The sequence below is a fragment of the Somniosus microcephalus genome, chromosome 11, assembly GCF_052327205.1.
Source record: "Somniosus microcephalus isolate GS21.2 chromosome 11, FLI_Smic_1.0, whole genome shotgun sequence".
NCBI lineage: Eukaryota > Metazoa > Chordata > Chondrichthyes > Squaliformes > Somniosidae > Somniosus > Somniosus microcephalus.
In genome coordinates, this window is record NC_140997.1 from 232,676,652 (window position 1) to 232,696,526 (window position 19,875).

Consider the following 19,875-nt stretch of genomic DNA (forward strand, 5'->3'; position numbering starts at 1 on the left):
GATTTGTTTCCACTTTTATATATGGGAGAGATTTCTATAGCGCCTTTCATGACCACCGGACGTCTCAGATAACAACAGAAAATGCTGGAAACACTCAGCAGGCCAGGCAGCATCCGTGGAGAGCGAGACAGAGTCAACGTCTCAAAGCGCTTTACAGCTGCGGGCACGCGCTAGGACCGCGCGGAGTCAGCCCCGGCGGGGCGAGTGAAGTTTGCGCGTGACGTCACGCGCCGGGTGACGTTGACGTCAGGTCTGGTGACGCAGGCTGCGGCTGATAAGCGGCGGAGGGAGCGGGAGTGAGAGAGAGAGGCGGCGCAGCTCAGTTCACTACACGGCACACTGAGAGGCGGCTCGACAGCGACACACCCCAGCTCAGGTTCAGGTTAGTCCGGCTGCGGCCTCGGAGGGAGCGACACCAGTACAGGCCGACTTAGCCCGGGTGGAGCGGCGCGGCTTGGCCTGGCCTGGCCTGCTGGTGACCGGCTGAGGGGAGCGCAGCGGCGGGGCGGTGACGGAACGGGAGGCCGAGGTCTGGGCCTAGGCCTGCTCAACGGGCCCCCCGGGATTGACAGGAGCCTCCCCCCTTAGCAACGGCCCCCGGGATTGACCGGAGTCCCCTCTCCCCTAGCAACGACACCCGGGATTGACAGGAGCACCCCCCCCCCCCCCCCGCAACGGGCCCCCGGGATTGACAGGCGGCCCCTCTCCCCTAGCAACGGCCCCCGGGATTGACAGGAGCCACCCCTAGCAACGGCCCCCAGGGTTGACAGGAGCCACCCCTAGCAACGGCCCCCGGGATTTACAGGAGCCTCCTCTAGCAACGGCCCCCGGGATTGACAGGAGCCACCCCTAGCAACGGCTCCCGGGATTGACAGGAGCCCCCCTCTCCCCTAGCAACGGCCCCCGGGATTGACAGGAGCCCCCTCTCCCCTAGCAACGGCCCCCGGGATTGACAGGAGCCCCCTCTCCCCTAGCAACGGCCCCCGGGGTTGACAGGAGCCCCGGGCACGGGCACAGCAGCATCTGCGCTGCATCCAATATTCATGAGCCCCCGCGGGCCGGGGAGCTCTTCCTCTTTAATAATCATTCCATACAACAACAAAAATCATCACCGAATGGGCATTGCTTTGGTGCAAACACTTTTTGTAGTTTTAAAGCTAAATTGCAAATCTCTAATATTGGGTTTAATTATGTTCCATTTATATCTTTAACAGCAATGCCTTCAGTTGTAGCTTTAACCATGACTTCACTTTGAAGTGTTGTACAAGTGATATCTTTCTATACATCTCCTTTGTCTCTATCTCTGTCTCTCTCTATTCTACATAGCTATCTCTCTCTCTTTATTTGTATCGAGGTACTTTTTTTATGTAGTTAATGTTTGTGGGTAATTATGTTCTGGCTACTTGATAAAGGTGATTCTCTTTCTTTCTCCCCCCCCCCGTCCCTTCTCAAACATAAAATGCCTGTTTTGAGGAATTGAATATTCAAATCATCTGTGGATCCAGTGGTGGTTTCAGTAAAACTGCCCAAAACTTATCTGCAGGCTTCAGGATGACTCAGCTCAATTTTTTAAAGCTTTTTTTTAACATTTTAAAGTTTGCAGTCCCTTTACTTGGCTGTGTTTATACTAAATATATAATTTTGTATCTGGTCAGTTATTGCCAATTTTATTTAAAGTCTTGCTGCTGAGGAAGTTTCTCGTGCACAGAACTGAAAGTGAAATTTCATTTTTTTTGTCTAAAATGGCAACTTTATTTTAGGCTCTTTACTTCTGTTATGCTTGTGTTTTGTAACCTAGTTAGCTTAATCTTGCCACTGATTCACCCCTCTTGGTATAGGTGTCCTGTTGTAATTATCTAGCTGTCACTTGAATGTATTCAGTACCTTTTTTTTGTTCTGCCTATTTACTGTGACGGTTGATTTGCTTTGTAGCCACGCTGGATGATGGGCAGCTAGATGAGCCAATTGAGACCTGAATGCATCCATCTGACCACCATTGTCCAATTGGAAAAATTGGGGGGCGGTTCCTTGTGCGTAAATAAGATTATGTGGCGATGCTAAGTCTCAGACTTGCGCCTCGTGATTCTCGCAGCTGATGAAACACATGACTTATCATTAGTCTCTGAATAACAGGGCTGGGACACTGGATTCATGTATTGGGTAAGTTACCATGGGATCACCAAGGGTGTTTCCTTGTGGTAGGATACTTTCTCTTCTTTTTCTCCCCCCCCCTGAGGGCGTGGGCTCTGATTCCACAGATTGGTGCTACAGGATGCTATTGTGTTTTGATGGCTGGTTTAAGACTGCTTTTGGTTAGTTTAGTTCCTTTTCTATTCCTGACATCTGGCTTGTGTGTAAGAAAAGTACTTGAAATAGTAATGTTTAAATTTCTTCTACATGGAACCTTGTCCAGAATTGGGTGATTTTTGGAAGTGTGCGCACGGTGTGGTTTGTAGTGCAAAGTACAGCTGTCCAGATGTGACTGGCATTGGGTAATCACTTGACTTGCTCCTCAAATGAGGTAAGTGGCTGGGAGTGTAGAATTCCAGTTTATACTGAGTTGGATTTATCCTTGTTTAAAAAGCTGTGGCTGAGGGTGGAATGCTACAGCATATGCAGCAGCAGTTTGTGAATTACTAGCAAACCTGCTGTTTCAATGGCATTAATGTCTCTGGAATTCCAATGTGAATGAAATGTGATGGTGGGAGCAGCTGTCGGTGAGAATTTGAGTGGTGCATAAGTGTATTTAAGTACTAGTGTCAATGGCTCACATGACACTTGCTTAAGTACCTCGTGTGACTCGGCTGAGTACCAGTGAGGACTGTTGTCTGTGAAACTGACTGTTCAGGAGCTTTATTTCCTTGTAGAGGTGTTGCAACCAGGATGATTCTGGCTGATGGGTATTGGATGTGTTCCATTTCCCAGCACTTGCATTCCTTGCTCTTATTAAACGCACTTAATGCACCCCTCTGATTCTCACTTGCAGCTGCTCCGACCATTATCCAGAGCAGTGAGGGGGTGAGGATAGCCACATTGCACAGTGGGTATTGAAACAGCTCTTGGTGTTTTCCCCTTGTGGCACTGTTGATGCTGTAATTTGCTGCTAAGCCAGCTGAAGCACAGCTCCAAAAAGTAGTTGTTTTGCTGGCAGGTTGCCTTTTAGTCTGTTCCCACAATGGTGGATGGGCAGAGCGTACTCCCATGTCATGGGGCTGGGCTAGGCTGCACCTTCAAGATGAATAGTTATAATTAAAATCTAGTTTATGGTATCAATATCGCTACAATTCTGGCCACTTGAACATTCACAATTTTAATTGCTCCACCATTGGTGGCTGTGCTTTCAGTAGCCAAGACCCTAACCTCTGGAATGCCCTCCCTAAACACTGCCACCTCCAGTTTTAAGGAGCATCTTAAAAAGAAACTCTGACCAAACTTTTGGTCATCTGCCCTAATATCTCCTGATGTGGTTGGGTGTTGAGTTTTGTTAATGTGCCTGTGAAACACCTTGGGATGTTTGACTATGTTAAAAGTGCTGTATATAAATGCAAATTGTTGGATGTTGCCACATGGCACTCTTGGTTTAGATGTGTTGGTGACTTGCATTATTATGTGCACATACTTCAGTGTGTACTTTATAAAACTTTTTTATAATTAAAGCTCTTCCTGATATAACTGCACTGGCAGCCCAAATAGAGGCAAGGGCCCAAAATGTGAACTCTAGGGTTGCTCAAATTCTGTCAACCGTGGCTCTCTGGTAGCACACTTTTATTTTCCTTTAGTCCACAGGTCATGGGCTCAAGCCTCACTCCAGAGACTTAAGGATGTAATCCAGGCTGACAGTGCAGCGCTCAGCGTACTGCACTGAAGTCAGGTGCCGTCTTTTGGATGAGATGTTAAACTGAGGCCCCTGTCTGCCGTTGAGTGAATGTAAAAGATCCCATGGCACTATTTGAAGGAGCAGGGGAGTTTTTTTAAAAATCTCTTAACTAATGAAGCAAGCATTTGGTTGTTTATGAAGTGCTTTGGGGCACCCCGAGGTCATGAAAGGTGTAGTATAAATACAGGTTTGCTCTCGGCACTGCATTTCACTCTGCAAAATGGAAAACCTGAAATGAGGTTTATTGGTGCCAATATATGTCTTGATCAGCAGTAGTTGTGGAGCAGCTGGGAGTGCCCCTCCCACAGATCACCAAAAGCCAGGTATGATTGTGGTGTCACTGCCCAAAAAAAACCCCACACCTGTGCCTTCTAAACACTGCAGAATCCTCCTCAATATGCTGACTTACTGGGTCCAGTTCCAAAGGTACCAATTTCCCTCCCGTTCACCCAAGTGGCCATTCTTTATGCACGAACCTAGATGGTGAATGTCAGCATTTGGTGTGGGAATCCCACCTGTGCGGATCTCGCTTGCACGTTCTACAGGAGTTGCTGTGCAGAGATGTGTGGGTGTCTGTCCAGCGCCTGTTATCCGTTTGCATTGACTTGGCATCTTGGTGTTCAAGAGATGCTGATGGAGTTCTCTTGACTATTTTGCCAGTACACCTTTTGTCTTGAGTTTCTAAAAGCTGGGGCTGGCCAGATGGAGAATCTATTCCTGTGTTGCTGTAGAATTAGATGTTTTATTGCAACAATCTTTTTTTATATAGCACCTTAATGCCCCCAGGTGTTTCACAAAACCAATGCATTTCTTTTGGTGCACTTGTCTGATGGGCAAAGTAGTGTCCCCGCTTCCAATAGCAGCATAAAATTCCTTCTGTACAGGGCATTAATGTGAATTAACTGAACAGAGTGAAAGTGTTTGGAAAGATAGCACCACAATTGTAATGCTTCTGCACTTTAGTACAGAGGTTGATCAAACAGCAGGAATGGAGCCCTGCATTGAGTTTGGGATTGCCTGTTGCAAGTACAGGCCCATCCCTGTGTTTGTTTGCAGTCAGGTGTTGCAGTGTGGGATTAAATGCAGTTAGTCATCAGTGTTTGGGTGAAAGGGCAAATTTCAGGTGTTCACCTGAAGACTTGTTGCAGAACCCAGACTTTACAGGAAGTCTGCTGGCCTCTGGCTGTTGTAAATTTGATATCCAGTTTTGTTTTTTTATTTCACTGGCAGCCATAGCTTGAGGCTTTTGAAGGACCTAACTGCATATACTGTATTCTGCTCGTGACTGCCCTCTGGGTAAATGTCCACCCTCAACTGGACCATATGAGTTTAAACAGTTCTAGGTATCCTGTCGCACATGGAGCCTGGTCAGCCCAAAATATGTTTAGTTGGAAGGTGTTCAATTTTTAACGGCAGGCAAGGTTGATTAGGCCTTTCTATATTTAAATGACGCTGCATTAGTCAGCCCTTTAAAGTTACTCCCAAATAGTGAAATTACCGGTGACTAAATGGATAAAGGCTCTTGTACGGTGCCAGGAGGCTACAGCAAACTAGTGAAGATTCATTTTGGGAGAAACAATGAGGCAATAGAAACTAGTGGTACAATTTTAAAGGGGTTGCAGGAACCGAGACCTGGGTGTATGTACACGCACCTTTTTTAAGGTGACAGGGCAAAAGGGGACCCTTGGCTTTATAAATAGTGGCAGAGTACAAAAGCAAGGAAGTTTTGCTAAACCTTTCATAAATCACTGGATCAGCCTCAGCTAGAGTAATGTCCAATTCTAGGCCCCACAGGAAGTGTCAATGCCTTGGAGAGGGTGCGGAGATGATTTACCAGAGGGACCTCAGTTACGTAGAGAAGCTGGGATTGTTTTCCTTGGAGCAGAGATGATTTAAGGGAGATTTAAGAGGTGATCAAAATTATGGAAGGGTTTTGATGGAGAAACTGTTTCCACTGGCAGGGGGGTCAGTAACCAAAGGACACGTTAAGATAATTGGCAAAAGAACCAGAGGGGGGGGGTTGTGATCTGGAATGTGCTGTTTGTAATCTGGAATGCACTGTTTGTAAAGGTTAGGGGGAAGCAGATTAAATAGTAACTTTCAAAAGGGAATTAGATATGAGTAAATATTTGCAGGGCTGTGGGGGAAGAGCAGGTGAGTGGGACTAAATTGGATAGCTGAGAGCTGGCAAGAGGGGCCGAATGGCTGCCTGTGCTCTGATTCTAAAGCTAATGAATGGAGTGCGACTTTTTTTTTTAAAAGAATCCTCCAGGACTGGACACTACAACAGCCTTCTCTATTTATTGCCAGCAGCATGGGATGTTGAACAAGTTAAGTCATTGAAACACCTAGCTCTAAGCCACACAGATGGGTCTGTGATCAGGATGAAAGAGTTTAAAGCTTAATTACTTGTATAGGGAAGTGTATCCTATTGTGGATAATTGTAGTCAATAATGTTGTACTAGAGTATTTCTGGCATTGCTAGTTCATCTATTGTGCCAGCTTGTTGGTGCCTGTCATACTGCTGTAAGGACTGTTATAAATAGACAAAACCCACGAGCATGATGCCTTGAACTCCTGGTTAAGATAGTGATGCTGCTCTTTTAATCAATGTATAGTGAGCATAACCTTGGCTGGGCAGCAGGGCTTTATGTAACTGGATTAGACTTGAGGCTGTGAAGCTTTGCTAAGCTGCACAACAGATGGGGAATTTATTTTTGCATTAAGGCCAATTTTCTTCATCTCTTGCCCAGTAAGTTTCTAACCCCCCTGCAAACTATCTTCAGCTTGTTGATGAACAATGACTGTGTACTTCCACCTTTTTTGAAACATCACCTATGTCTGTACATACCTTGCCCCACTGCTACCGAAACCCTTGTCACATGTAGACGCTTTAAACATGCTCCATGCTGATCTCCAACTCAATGATCAACTCCAGTTCATGCAGAACATGTGCCCACATCCTATTCTCACCTAGCTCCCTTATTGCTGCCTCCAGTGACTCCTTGTTTTTGGCCACTTTTTTTAAAATCCCTCTAACTGTTCTCCTTCCTGCATCAGTATCTGTTTTCACCCTCAGTCTTTCTACTCTGGTATACTGTGTCCCCCACCCTGCTCTGCCTTTGGTGTTGGCAATCTTGCCCCCACACTTGAAATCCTCCCCCCACCCCAATACTCTGCCTTGTAATGTCTTCCCCCTTCAACAGCCTGCTTAAAACTTGCCTCTTCAATGTGCCTTTGTTTCTCTCTGCCTTCAGTCTTGACCCATGTTGTAATCTGCTTTAGAATGGTTTGCTATATTGAAAGTTGTTGGCCAATGTCAATTGAGCAGTTAAACTGTGGCTTTTGCCTTGCAACAGATCACTGAAGGATCCACTTGGATGAAATTGGTTCCTGTAAACTGCTTGGCAGCTGAATGTGTTGTACCTGTGAAGCTTGATTTTTGGTCCTATTAGCCACTAAATGTATGTGCCTTGGCTGTTCTGCTTTAAAGGTGCTATATAAATGAAAGTTGCTACCCTGTAATGAGCTACTCCATCTGAAGTCTGTCTTGCTGTGCTGCCCTGTCTTTCTCTAACTTCTGTTTATTGATGACCTCTGTCCAATCCTTCTTGAAATTCTGGTTCCATGCTGGTGAGACTGAATGTGATCATCTCTGAACAATTTGCTGCTACTCCTGTTTAAGCCAGTTTTTTCTTCAGGAAGTGCTCAACCGGTCCAGCAGCATCTGTGATGTTTCAGGTTGCTGACCTTTATTAAAAATTATATTCTTGACCAATCCAATCTGTCACTAGGTTACACTTTTTTTTTGAACATCAAACCTGTGTATCTCATGGGCTGTGGTTCCTGATTGCTGTCCAACTTTGAGTCTCTGCCCCAAAGTGCCATCAGACTCTGCACTGGCTGCTAATGCTAAAACTTTAGCAGTCTTCTTGGATGTTTACCCTCCCATGCAGTTAAAAGAACTTCAAATGCTGTTTCACCCCCTGATGGAATAAAGTGAATTGCTGAGGGAGCTAGAATATTGGGGGTTTGATCTTGTTTGACCCAAGGATTGCTGAATATAATTCTGTTGACCATCTGGTGTGGCTCAGTTGGTAGTGCACTCACCCGAGTCAAGTCCCACGCCAGAGACTTCAGCACAGAATCATAGAGCAGTTACAACAGAAGGAGGCCATTCAGCCTGTCGAGTCCGTGCCAGCTCTCTGCAAGAGCACTTCAGCCAGTCCCCCTGCCCTTTCCCCGTAGCCTACAAATGTTTTCCCTTCCAGTACTTGCCCAATTCCCTCTTGAAAGCCATGATTCAGTCTGCCTCCACCGCCCTCAGGCAGTGCATTCCAGACCCTGACCACTCGCTGCATAAAATAGTTTTTCCTCGTGTCGCCTTTGGTTCTTTTGCTAATCACCTTAAATCTGTGTCCTCTGGTTCGTGACCCTTCTGCCAATGGGGACAGTTTCTCGATCTAGACCCCTCATGATTTTGAATACCTCCATCAAATCTCCTCTTGCCCTTCTCTGATCCAAGGAGAACAACCCCAGCTTCTTGTGTCTATCCATGTAACTGAAGTCCCTCATCCCTGGAACCATTCTTGTAAATCTTTTCTGCACCCCCTCTAAAGCCTTCACATCCTTCCTAAAGTGCGGTGCCCAGAATTGGACACAATACTCCAGTTGAGGCCGAACCAGTGGTTTATAAAGGTTCGTCATAACTTCCTTGCTCTTGTACTCTGTCTATTTATGAAGCCCAGGATCCCATATGCATTTTTAACTGTTCTCAACCCAACCTGCCCTGCCGCCTTCAATGATTTGTGCACATATACCCCCAGGTCTCTCTGTTCCTGCAGTCCCTTTTTAGAATTGTACCCTTTAGTTTATATTGCCTCCTTGTTCTTCCTACCAAATGTATCACTTTGCCCTTGTAATGTAGGCTGACACTCCCAGTGCAGTACTGAGAATGCTGCACTGTTGGGAGGTGCTGTCTTTGGCTGAGATGTTAAACAGGGGTCCTGTCTGCCCCCTTGGGTGGACTTAAATATTGTTTGGCACTATTTGAAGAGCACCAGCAGAGGAGTTCTCCCGAGTGTCCGAGGGCCAATGTTTATTCCTCCACCAACATCTCTAAAACAGATTATCTTGTCATTATCACATTGCTATTTGTGGGAGCTTGCTGTGCAAATTGGCTGCTCTGTTTCCTACATTAAAACAGTGACTACACTTAAAGTATTTCATTAGCTGTAAAGTGCTTTGGGATGTCCTGAGGTTGTGACGTTATATTTGAATGCAAGTTCGTTTGTTCTTTACCTCCCTGAAGTTATGGTGAGTGTTGACAAGATATTTGACCAGATGGAGGGTGAAATTGCAGCTGAGCTCAAACTGTCCTAACCCACTAACACTTCAGCAAAGGTGACAATGAATAGTAATTCAGAGGCAGGAAGCAAAGTTGACTTTTTTCCTCCTTTATCCCCTGACTCTAGCCCAAACTCTAGGCTTTTGATGGCAAGTTGTAACAGCCCCTCTGTCCTGGTGGGTGCATCTAACCCAACAATGACCACTAATTGAATGTGGTCTGTCTGGATCAGTAGCAATAGTTGGTACCAGCTAAGCAGTTTGACATACAGGTATGTGAAGCTGTTCCTTTGCCCAGTAAAAAGCTAATACAGGGAGTATGAGGATTCTCAGACCCTTAATAGTTAACTCGACTGGTACATTTGGTGCAGTCACTAGGATTAAACACTTAGTTAAATTTTCAGACCATGTCCTCTTGAAGTGTAGAGAAATGCAGCAGTGAAATTGGGCCTCTGTCCTACAAAACTTGGGTTGTTGAGGCACTTTTTTGAGCTGTATAATGAAGGAAAAGTGAATGCTGGTGCTTGTAGGACCTGCTGATGGAGCAATTTGAGGTGAAGCATTGAGTATTACCAGCTATGTAAAAGTTGAGGATCATGCATCCCCACAAAGCTCATCCCTTCAAACTACATTTTGAACATAATGCTCAGAATAGAGGCAGAAACATTTCACTTGCAGTTTGTTAAATGTATTTCTTCAACTTAACTGTACTCTGGTACTAATAGTCTGCCTGTGAAGCAGTCTATGGTTAAAAAGCCTTTGCTTTATATTGTGCCTTTCACAACCTCATGACTTGTGTGAACATGAAGGACAGGAAAAGACCAGCTTGGGTGACTTTTAAAGCACTTGGTATCCATTCAGCTTCCCTGTTTCCAGATTATACTCTATGTAAAGCTATCTCTCCCTTCTATATTTTGAGCAGTCTACACCCCTGTATTTGGAATTCACTCCCATCTTGGAAGAGCCATGCTTCTGTAATAACTTTCTGCTCCATTGTGTATATCTAATTCAAAACCTCTAGTCTTCAGGTAGTGACACTTTTGCCTCTGAGCATGGTTGACTGCAGACGTGCATGTTTCTTGCTGCCAATTGCACGCCAAAAAAAAATCCTCATAGGCCTGAGCAGCACAGAACTAATTTTTGTGGGTGTTGTGTTGTAGGATCCACTACCTCCTGGCATGCAAAAATGCATAGAACTGGTTCTTGCAACATAACTTGGCTTCATGATGCAAGCAGGCTGAATCATGAAGCAGGCTATCATTCTACTCCCTTCCAAGCAGATGTTTGTGTTGGGATTGATTCTAGTTTTCAGTAATGGTAATGACCTCCTGGTCATGGAATCATTGAAACAATGAATTCCATCTGTTCAAATGAAGAGTGGTTGAGAGAAATGGCATGTATTCCAAGATGGTTATGGTTGCACTTGGTGCATGGTTGCTAGGAGTCTGTCAGTCAGCAATCTGCCATGCTGTTGTGTACAGAGATCAAGTGTCATTGTGAAGTGGGCTTGAGCTGGGGTATCATTGGACCAGGACATGCAGATGTATTTCAGACCCCTGTTTAAAAATCCTACATTCTGTTCTTGGTTTTCCATTATAAATATTTGTTTCTGCATTTAGATTGAAAACTACCTGTAAGCTTGTCACAATAATCCCCCTTCTGCTGGTGGTGCAGGTGTAGCAGGAAGGTGGTGTTGTGACCTGTTTACGTGGCTAGTTTTCATTTCTTCTAAATGTGGACATTTACTAAAAGTTGACTTGGAAGTGTGCATGTTAGATCTCTAAATAAAATGGCTACTGGACAGTGATCCAGTTTGGATTAATGTCTGCTACAATATGCTGCTGTTTCAGCATTGGGTTAAAATCTGTCATACAATTGTCTGGAGTCAATATTTCATTTACACAGGTGAGATGGATGTCTTGGATACAACTAGTGCAAAAATGATTTCAGAAGAACTTTTATTCTAAGATTCAGGTGAATGTGCTCTCTTGGATAATCTGATTCTAATTATTGATGGGTAACTGAAGGCCAGGTATCCTACCAGTAATGAGTCATGGCATTGGCACACCATGTCAGCTGACTCCTGTGCATATTTGGAAGAGCAGGTCTGTTTTCAGTGTACATAGACTGGTACCAACAAACAGTATAGAAACTGAAAACAGAAAACGCTGGAAAAACTCAGCCGGCCAGGCAACATCCGTGGAGAGAAAGAGTTAAAGTTTCAGGTCAAAGACTTTTTTTTTTTGGTATAGAAACTGACTTGTGTGTAGGTAGTTTTAGTGGTCTTCGTCTGTTTACTTTGTCAACATTTACTTTAATTGGTCAAGAGGTAGAAAATATAGATGACCAAAGCTTAGATGAAATATTGGCTCTTCCTTCTCCATAGTTTACATGAACACCAATTCCTTCATTAGCCAGACAGTAGTCCTGAGGTGATGTGGTATTTATGTACTTTATCTTGGTCCTGAAGCAGCTAGAGTTAAAATGGATGCCAACTTGCTGAAACAAAATGCAGGTCAGGAACCATTTGTCAACAGGAACAGGCCTGATTGAGGGAATTTAAGGATCATGGGGTTTTGTTTGAGACTAACCACCTTGTACCTAGTCAGAGTATTGGCTGCATGCGAGACCTGAATGATGCATCTGCAATTTCCCCTACCATTGTCATTAATCAGGAGTGATTAATGGATCTGATTTGAGGCTTTTGGGCATTTAAATTTGGCGAATGCCCCCATAGTCTTTGGATCTTCAGCCTGAATTAATCTCCATGCATGAACTGAGATTTGTATCACTCATGTAAAATGTCATTCTTTGTATATGGGTGTCACTGGCAATGCCAGCATTAATTGGCCACCCCTAGTTATCTAAGTATGTTGTGAGCTGACTTCTTGAACTGCTGCAGTCTGTGGTGAAAGTGCTCCCACAATGCTGTTGGGTAGATAGTGCCAGGATTTTGACCCAGTGACTATGAAGGGAAGCCAATTTTATATCTAAATTAGGATTGAGACTTTGTAATAGTGATCCCAGGCACCACCTACTTCCCTTGTGTCCTCTTTCATCATGAAGGACAAGTTTGGGAGGTGTTGCCAAAGAAGCCTTGGTGCATTGCTTCAGTGTATCTTGTAGACTGCAGCCATGGTATGCTGGTGGGGTTGGATGTTTAGGCTGGTGGGTGAAGTGCCAGTCAAGTGGACAGCTTTGTCCTGGATAGTGCCAAGCTTCTTGCCTGGAAGGCTGCAACAAGACAAGTGAAGAGCATTCCATCACACTTGACTTGTGCCTTGTGGGTGGTGGAAAAGCTTTAGGGAGTCAGAGAGCCACTTGCAGAATACCCAGCCTCTGATGTGTTCCAGTAGCCATGGTATTTATGTTGCTGGTCCAATTGAGTTTCTGGTCAATTGTGACCTTTTGTGTTAATGGTGAGGGATCCAGCATTGCTAATGCCATTGGGGTGGTTGGACTCTCCTGTTGGAGATCATTATCTGGCACTTGTGTAGCTAAAATGAGTTGTCAATTAGCAGCCCAAGCCTGGATGTTGTCCAGGTCTTGCTGCACATGGGCATGGACTGCTTCATTATCTGAGGAGTTGCAAGTGGAGCTGAGCACTCTAACCATCAGCAAACAGCCCCACTTCTGATATGAATGGAAGGTCATTGAAGCAGCTGAAGATAGTTGGGCCTAGAATGCTGCCCCGAGGAACTCGTGCAGCAATGTTCTAGGGCTGAGATTGTCCAGTTTGGGAAGCAGGCCTATGCTACTCTTTGGCCCTTAAATGAAAGCACACCTTAGAGTGCCTTGGCTCCTTAGCTTTTCACTTCTGATCTCTCAGCTAGGAGAGATTTGCCCTGTGGGGATCCTCAGTCATCAGGAAGCTAACTGGATTCAATTAATGCCATCTCTAGATTGCTCTAGTCTACCTCAAATGGTAACATTCAGTGGCTGATTAATGCAACTGCTCATCTCTGCCTCCCATTCACACCTTGAAGCAGTGAACATGTGCACTGTTGGTTCACTGGTCACTAATGTTTTAACATTTAACTGGCTGAATATTAAACACACTTTTTAAAAATTCTGCAACCTAGAATAATTCCACTGCAAAGAAAACCAGTAAGTTATGAAACTGAAATTTACTATTGGTAGTGGAACAAGCTCCATGCTCTCTAGCAACATTTATCTCCAATATAATAGCAAAATACTGCAGGTGCTGGAAATCTGAAATAACAGCAATTGCTGGAAACACTCAGCAGGCCAGGCAGCTTCTGTGGAGAGAGAGAAACGGTTAACGTTTCAGGTCTGGGGCCTTTCATCTGAAGGGTCACAGACCTGAAACGTTAACTCTGGTTTTTCTCTCCGCAGATGCTGCCTGGCCTGCTGAGTGTTTCCAGCATTTTCTGTTGTTATCTCCAATATAATGTTTTAGTAGCTGTGATTTTTTTTTTTAGCCTTCAGTAGATGTGACTAGTTTGTGTCCTGTAAAAGAGGATCTGAGATTTTGTTGTGGAAAAATGCCAAAACTTTCAAGATGATGAATCTAAGCTTTACTTGAGTATAATGCAGTTGTCTAATTAAACTACTACCTGATTGGTTGGTTGACTTAGTAATGCCTTACGGTTCAGGGTCAGCTGGGTCGATTTGGCTACTTTCTCAGAACTGACACATCCTGCTTTCAAAATACTCTAAGCTGATGGTCAGTTACTGTTTTGTTGGTGGGCTAAATGTTGGCTGGAATGCCAGAAGTCCCTGCTTTACAAGTATACCAACAGGTACCCAGGGCCTCTGTTTAAAATGTCATCCGAAGAACTGCACCTCCCTCAGTACTATACCATTTTTATATGAAGCCTTGACTTTTCTCTAACTATAATCCCTCATTCCTGTAACATCCTAGTGAAACTATGCTGCATGTTTCCCATTGCTTTTATATCCATCCTATGGTAGGGTGCCAGCACCACCGCTCGCTGACCTACATTGGCTCCTGGTCCAGTAATGCCTTGGTTTTAAAGAAAATCATCCTTGTTCTCCAACCCCTCCACAGCCTTGACCCTGTATCTGCCACCTCCTCCTACAACCCTCCCAAGAACTCTGCGTTCCTCTAATTCTGACTGCTTGTCCATCCTCCACTCCCTTCACCCCACCATTAGCCTGTGCCTTCAGCCGTCTAGGCCCTAAGCTAAAATGCTTTTGCTCTGTCGCCTACCTCTTTAACCAAGCCTTTGGTCACCTGTCCTAATGTCTCCTCCTTTGGCTCTGTAATGCAATTGGATGCTGATTATTTCTGCTCTATTAGAATGGCTTATTATGGGTTGGCCTTGCTTTCTTCTGGCCTTTAGTGGTTATTTTGATTGGTTGAACTAACTACCACAACTGCTCCCTTGGCACTTCCATGGTCTTGCAGTCTGGCGCACTCGCCTGTTGCACACCATTTTAGCAGGTGACCAAGTAAGTAAAGTGCACACAATGATCAAAAATACTCGTACACGTGCTTTTTGTCTGCCATTTTACCAACAAAAATTAAACTACACATTGTCATCTGAACGTAAACATTTCAAAGTTTGTAGATGTGCAGATGAGACAAGTGAGGAAGATAGACTTCAGGAGAACATGGTGAAATGGGCAGATACATGACAGATGAAATTTAATGCAGAGACACGTGAAGTGAATGAGGGCAATCTAAATTAAATGGTACAATTTTTAAAGCTGGTGCAGGGACCTGGGGGGGTTCATGTCCATGATCTTTGAAGGTGGCAGGACAAGTTGATAGTGTACAGGATCCTTGACTCTATATAAATAAGTACAAAAGCAGGAAGTTAGGCTAAATCAAACCTTTATAAACCACTGGTTAGGCTTCAGCTAGGGTATTGTGTCCAATTCTGGGTGCCACAGTTTGGGAAGGATGTCGAGGCCTTGGAGAGGGTGCCGAGGAGATTTACCGGAATTGGGAAATTCTGCTATCTGTGCATATTGTTGCTATGTTTCCTTTCTCTACTCAATGTATTTGTCCTTTTTTTAATGTTGAACTTCATCTGCTATTATCTTTCCATTCTCCTAGCCTATTTGATATTCAATCTTTCATAATTGGTCATATTCATTGTTCCAGTGGCCTTTTAAACAATGGTCTCTGCCTCCAAGAAGGAAGAGGAGATTTGTCTTTCAAGGTTGTAATGTTGGTTTGCCAAGCTGCACATCTTCATGCAGCTGAGGCACTGATCAGAGGTCAAACTGCTTTCTCTTCCCCTTGCTGCTTTTAGCAAGCTTGAGTCAAATAGTCAGAGCAGCCTCTTTATTTTCTGAAGATAGTGTCAGTCACTTTTATGAAGCAGGCCCATACCAAAAGTGGTGATTATGCAATTTATTTTTAATGTAAGGAGCAGGGAATTGATTGAATGTTACTGGAAAACTTGTCTGTTCATATTTCATGTAAACTAGCTGACGGGCTTATTTTTATACACCTCATTTTGCAAAGTCTGCCTTCCCAAAATGACAAACTCACCCAGAGGCAGGTATGAGATTACAGTATCCAGTGCACACAAGGAGTCACTGATAGGTCCCCAGATCACACTATATAGTAGTATAACTAGCTACTGGGCAGTGGCAGTATACTCCTCCTGATCATAGGCAGGGTCTGTTTACAAGAGTGACTGGTGATTCTGACCCTGACCCCAAGGGAATATCTAGTACGGGATTGAATTTTGTAATTGCTACCTATTTTTATCAGTTCTGGCAGAACTGATGTATATACATAGAACTGTATTTTTGCTTTGTAATCTTAAATGCAAAATTCTGACCTCTTATTCTGTTTGAATTCCCCTTCATTAATGAAAGGCCTGCATACAGGAAGGTACGGCCATCAGAATGCACTTGGCAAAAAGCACTTTTCTAGATTGTCTCTGATTTTTAAGGTTACTGCTGCCAGTGTTATTTTAAGTATCTCCAACTCCTCCAGTAGCCCAGTGGGTACAGTCACTGCCCATTGTGCACCAAGCTAAATAGCCGAGACCAGGAGGCCACCTAACGAATTAGCTGATCGTGTTGGCAGCAGTCAGGTTGCTGCAATTACCCCAATAAACCTTGAAGGCAGATGGAGAAGAATCGACCAGTGATGCTTGGAACACTGCTGTAGGTTGGGATTGACTAGAAGAATTTTTGGGGAGCACAAAAATCTAGGCCGACACTCCAGTGCAGTGCTGAGGGAGTGCTGCACTGTCTGAGGTGCTGTCTTTCGGATGAGATGTTAAACCGAAGCCCTGTCTGCTCTAAGGTGGGTGTAAAAGATTGCATGGTATTATTGAAGAGCAGGGGAGTTATCTCTGGTGTCCTGGCCAATATTTATCCCTCAATCAACATCGCAGATTATCTGGACATTCTCCCATTGCTGTTTGTGGGAGCTTGCTGTGCATAAATTGGCTGCCATGTTCTACACTTCAAAAGTACTTCATTGGCTGTAAAGCACTTTGGGATGGCCTGAGGTGGTGAAAGGTGCTCTAGAAATTAGTGTTTTTACTATTTTTGGATGAAAATTCAATCTATTTTGGGAGGTGGTTATCTAATAGGACTGTTGTCAGCTCCTGGATGTGTAGTGCTGTATGAGCTTCAGGAAAACGAGTTTACTTTATAGTTCCCTTCTGTTCTCTAGGGCATTTACAATCAATGTTCCACTTGAGTTGTCTGGACCTGGTTGAATAGACATTTGATGACCTGGGTGTTTGTCTTCATTTGCTGACAGGGTCAAGTTGTGTGAACTTGGCAAACTGGTCAAATGCCAGGGTGGCCTTTCACCCTCCGTATTCCATTTTTGGCCAGAAATAAAGACTAGGTGACCATCTGTTAGTCAGTAGTCATTCATATTGCTGAATCCTCTAACACCATATCTTGCTACACATTGGCCCAGTGTGTACCAAGACAACTGCTATGTACTGTAGAAAAGTTGAGGGAGGGGAAGAATAATTTGGAATTGATGCAATGAAGACATGACTTTGTGTAAAAGCTGCCTTGCAGTCAGCCTGCTAGTCATGGAGTCTAAAGTAGATTACCATAAGGGGCTGAGGTGATGACAGGTGCTGTAGAAAGGAGTACTATTTTTGGATGAAAATTCAGTTCATTTTTGGGAGGTGGTTATCTAATAGGAATGTTGTCGGCTCTAACACCGTATCTTGCTACAGTGGTCCAGTGTCTCACATGGAAGTAAAATATCTCTGAACTCCTGAAGTATAAGAACATAAATAGGAGCAGGCCTTCCAGCCTGTTCTGCCATTCAATAAGATCATGGCTGATCTTCTACCTCATCTCCTACTTTCCTGCACTATCCCCATATCCTTTGATTCCCTTAATATTCAAAAATCTGTCTTGAATATACAGTGAGCCGCCTCTGGCATAGAGAATTCCAAAGATTCACCACCCTCTAGAAATGTCTCCTCCTCTCAGTCCTAAATGGCCAACCCCTTATCCTGAGACTGACCCCTGGTTCTAGACTCCCCAGCCAGAGGAAACATCCTCCCTGCATCCACCCTGACAAGCCCTGTAAGAATTCTGTGTTTCAATGAGAACCTCTTATTCTTAACTCTCTAGAGAATATAGGCCTAGTCGCCTCAATCTCTCCTCACAGGACAATCCCCCCCATCCCAGGAACCAGTCTGGTGAACCTTTGTTGCACTTGCTCTATGCCAAGTATATCCTTTATGTGGAATTTTGGTCTTGTTACCCAATACTCCAGGTGTGGTCTCACCAGGGCCCTATATAATTGCAGTGATATCTTTACTTATACACCAAGGTCCTGTATAACTCTAGTAAGACATCCTTGCTCCTGTACTCCAATCCTCCTGCAATGAAGGCCAACCTACCATTTGCTTTCCTAATTGTTTGCTGTACCTGCATGTTAACTTTCAGTGATTTGTGTACAAGGACACCCAGGTCCCTCTGAACACCAACATTTCCTATCCCCCTCCATTTAAAAAAAATAAATAAAATTAAAATAAAATAAAAAAAATACTGCTTTTCTACCAAAGTGGATAACCATATTTTTCCATTTGCTATGTTCTTGACCATTCATTTAGCCTGTATTTCCTTGCATCCTCCTCGACTTGCATTCCCATCCAGCTTTGTATCATCAGCAAACTTCGATATATTACATTTGGTCCCCTCATCCAAATCATTGATGTAGATTGTGAATAGCTGAGGCCCAAGCACTGATCCTTGTGGTACCCCACTAGTTGCAGCCTGCCAACTGTGTATTCCTACTGTTTTTTCTGTCTGTTAACCAATCTGCAATCCATGGTGGTATATTACCCTCAATCCCATGAGCCCTAATTTTGTTTAATAACCTTGTTTGGCACCTTATCTAATGCTTTCTGACAATCCAAATACCACATCCACTGGTTTCCCCCCAACACCCCTTATCTATTCTGCTAGTTACAACCTCAAAACAAACAGATTTGTCAAACACATTCCCTTTCATCAATCTGTGGTGACTCTGCCCAGTCCTATTAAAGTGCCCTGTTACCATGTCTTTAATAGATTCTAGCATTTTTCCCTGCTAATGATGTCAGGCTAACTGGTCTGTAGTTCCCCATTTTTCCTCTCCCTCCTTTCTTAAATAGTGGGGTTACCCATGTCATTGGTCCCTACATGGACCACAACAACTGGATCCTCTCCCCTCCCACTCCAAGTTCTTCTCCAGCTGCGAGGAGATGTCTTTAACCCTCCCCCTTGAATGACCACCTGCACCATGGTCAGCTTGCTCGTCCATCCTGCAGGCTTTTCCCTCATCCACACAGGCAGCAAGAACCTTGTACCTGTTGAAAAAGGGCTGAGGCTCTTCCAGCACTGCACCTTGAGTTGCAGCCACACCCTCCTGTCCCTGACCACTGCCTAACCTAAGGGGTGTGACTGCCTCCTGGATAAGTGCCCAAGTCACACTCCCCCCTCCCTCATGCCCTGCAATGTCAGCACCTCTGACTCCAGCTCAAACTCTGAGCTGAAGTTCCTCCAGATACAGGCACTTACTGCAGATGTGGCTGTCCAGGATCACAGTGCTCTCCACACAGTTGTGGCACATCACCTGCACTGCCATCCCTATATGACCTTGTTTTATTTAATTAAGCTTGTAATTGGGTAACTTAGTTTAGTCTAGTTTTTTTACTTGATCTAGCTTAAGGGTACTGAAATTAAATGTCTACCTGTAACAAAGCACTACAAGTAGTGTAGGCAAAAAGCAACAACTCTTTCCCAAATCCCAAATAAAACACTCTGTTCAAGTGCACTACACTAAGGCCTTGCCCAAGTTACAAGTGTGGATTCTGTTCCCCTGCTCCTGGTGATTAGCACCTAGTCAAGACCAGCACTGACAGCTGACTGACTGACGGCTGCCTGCCAGTGGCCGTGAACTGTTTAGTTCTAGGTTAAAATCAAAATCTTAAACTAAATTTCACTTTTTACATCATCTACTTGCCACAAATTCCCACTCTTTCCAAATTCCAAAATAAAACACTAAGTACACTCAGTTTAATCCTGCTCGGCACAATAAGCACTTTAGGACCTTTTCCTATGTTAAAGGTGCAATATAAATGCATGTTTTCTTTGTCCTAGTACTAGGAAGCTCTCTTTAATCTACACATGACTTGCCCTGCAGACTATCAATCAAGGAACTCTACTGTGTGTTT

The 19,875-nt window shown here is 44.3% G+C and overlaps 1 protein-coding gene across 2 annotated transcripts in view; it reads left to right on the forward strand.

Moving 5' to 3' along the window:
- Positions 1 to 257: 257 nt before the first annotated feature.
- The window catches only part of rab7a (RAB7a, member RAS oncogene family), a 42,315-nt gene continuing 22,697 nt past the window's right edge, over positions 258 to 19,875 (forward strand). The window contains exon 1 of one of the 2 annotated variants that reach the window (XM_086002125.1): positions 258 to 382. The gene's annotated coding sequence lies outside the window, so the exon portion shown is untranslated. Of the gene's footprint in view, positions 383 to 2,089; positions 2,161 to 19,875 lie in introns of those variants that run through there. The other variant, XM_086002126.1, reaches the window with a different exon arrangement.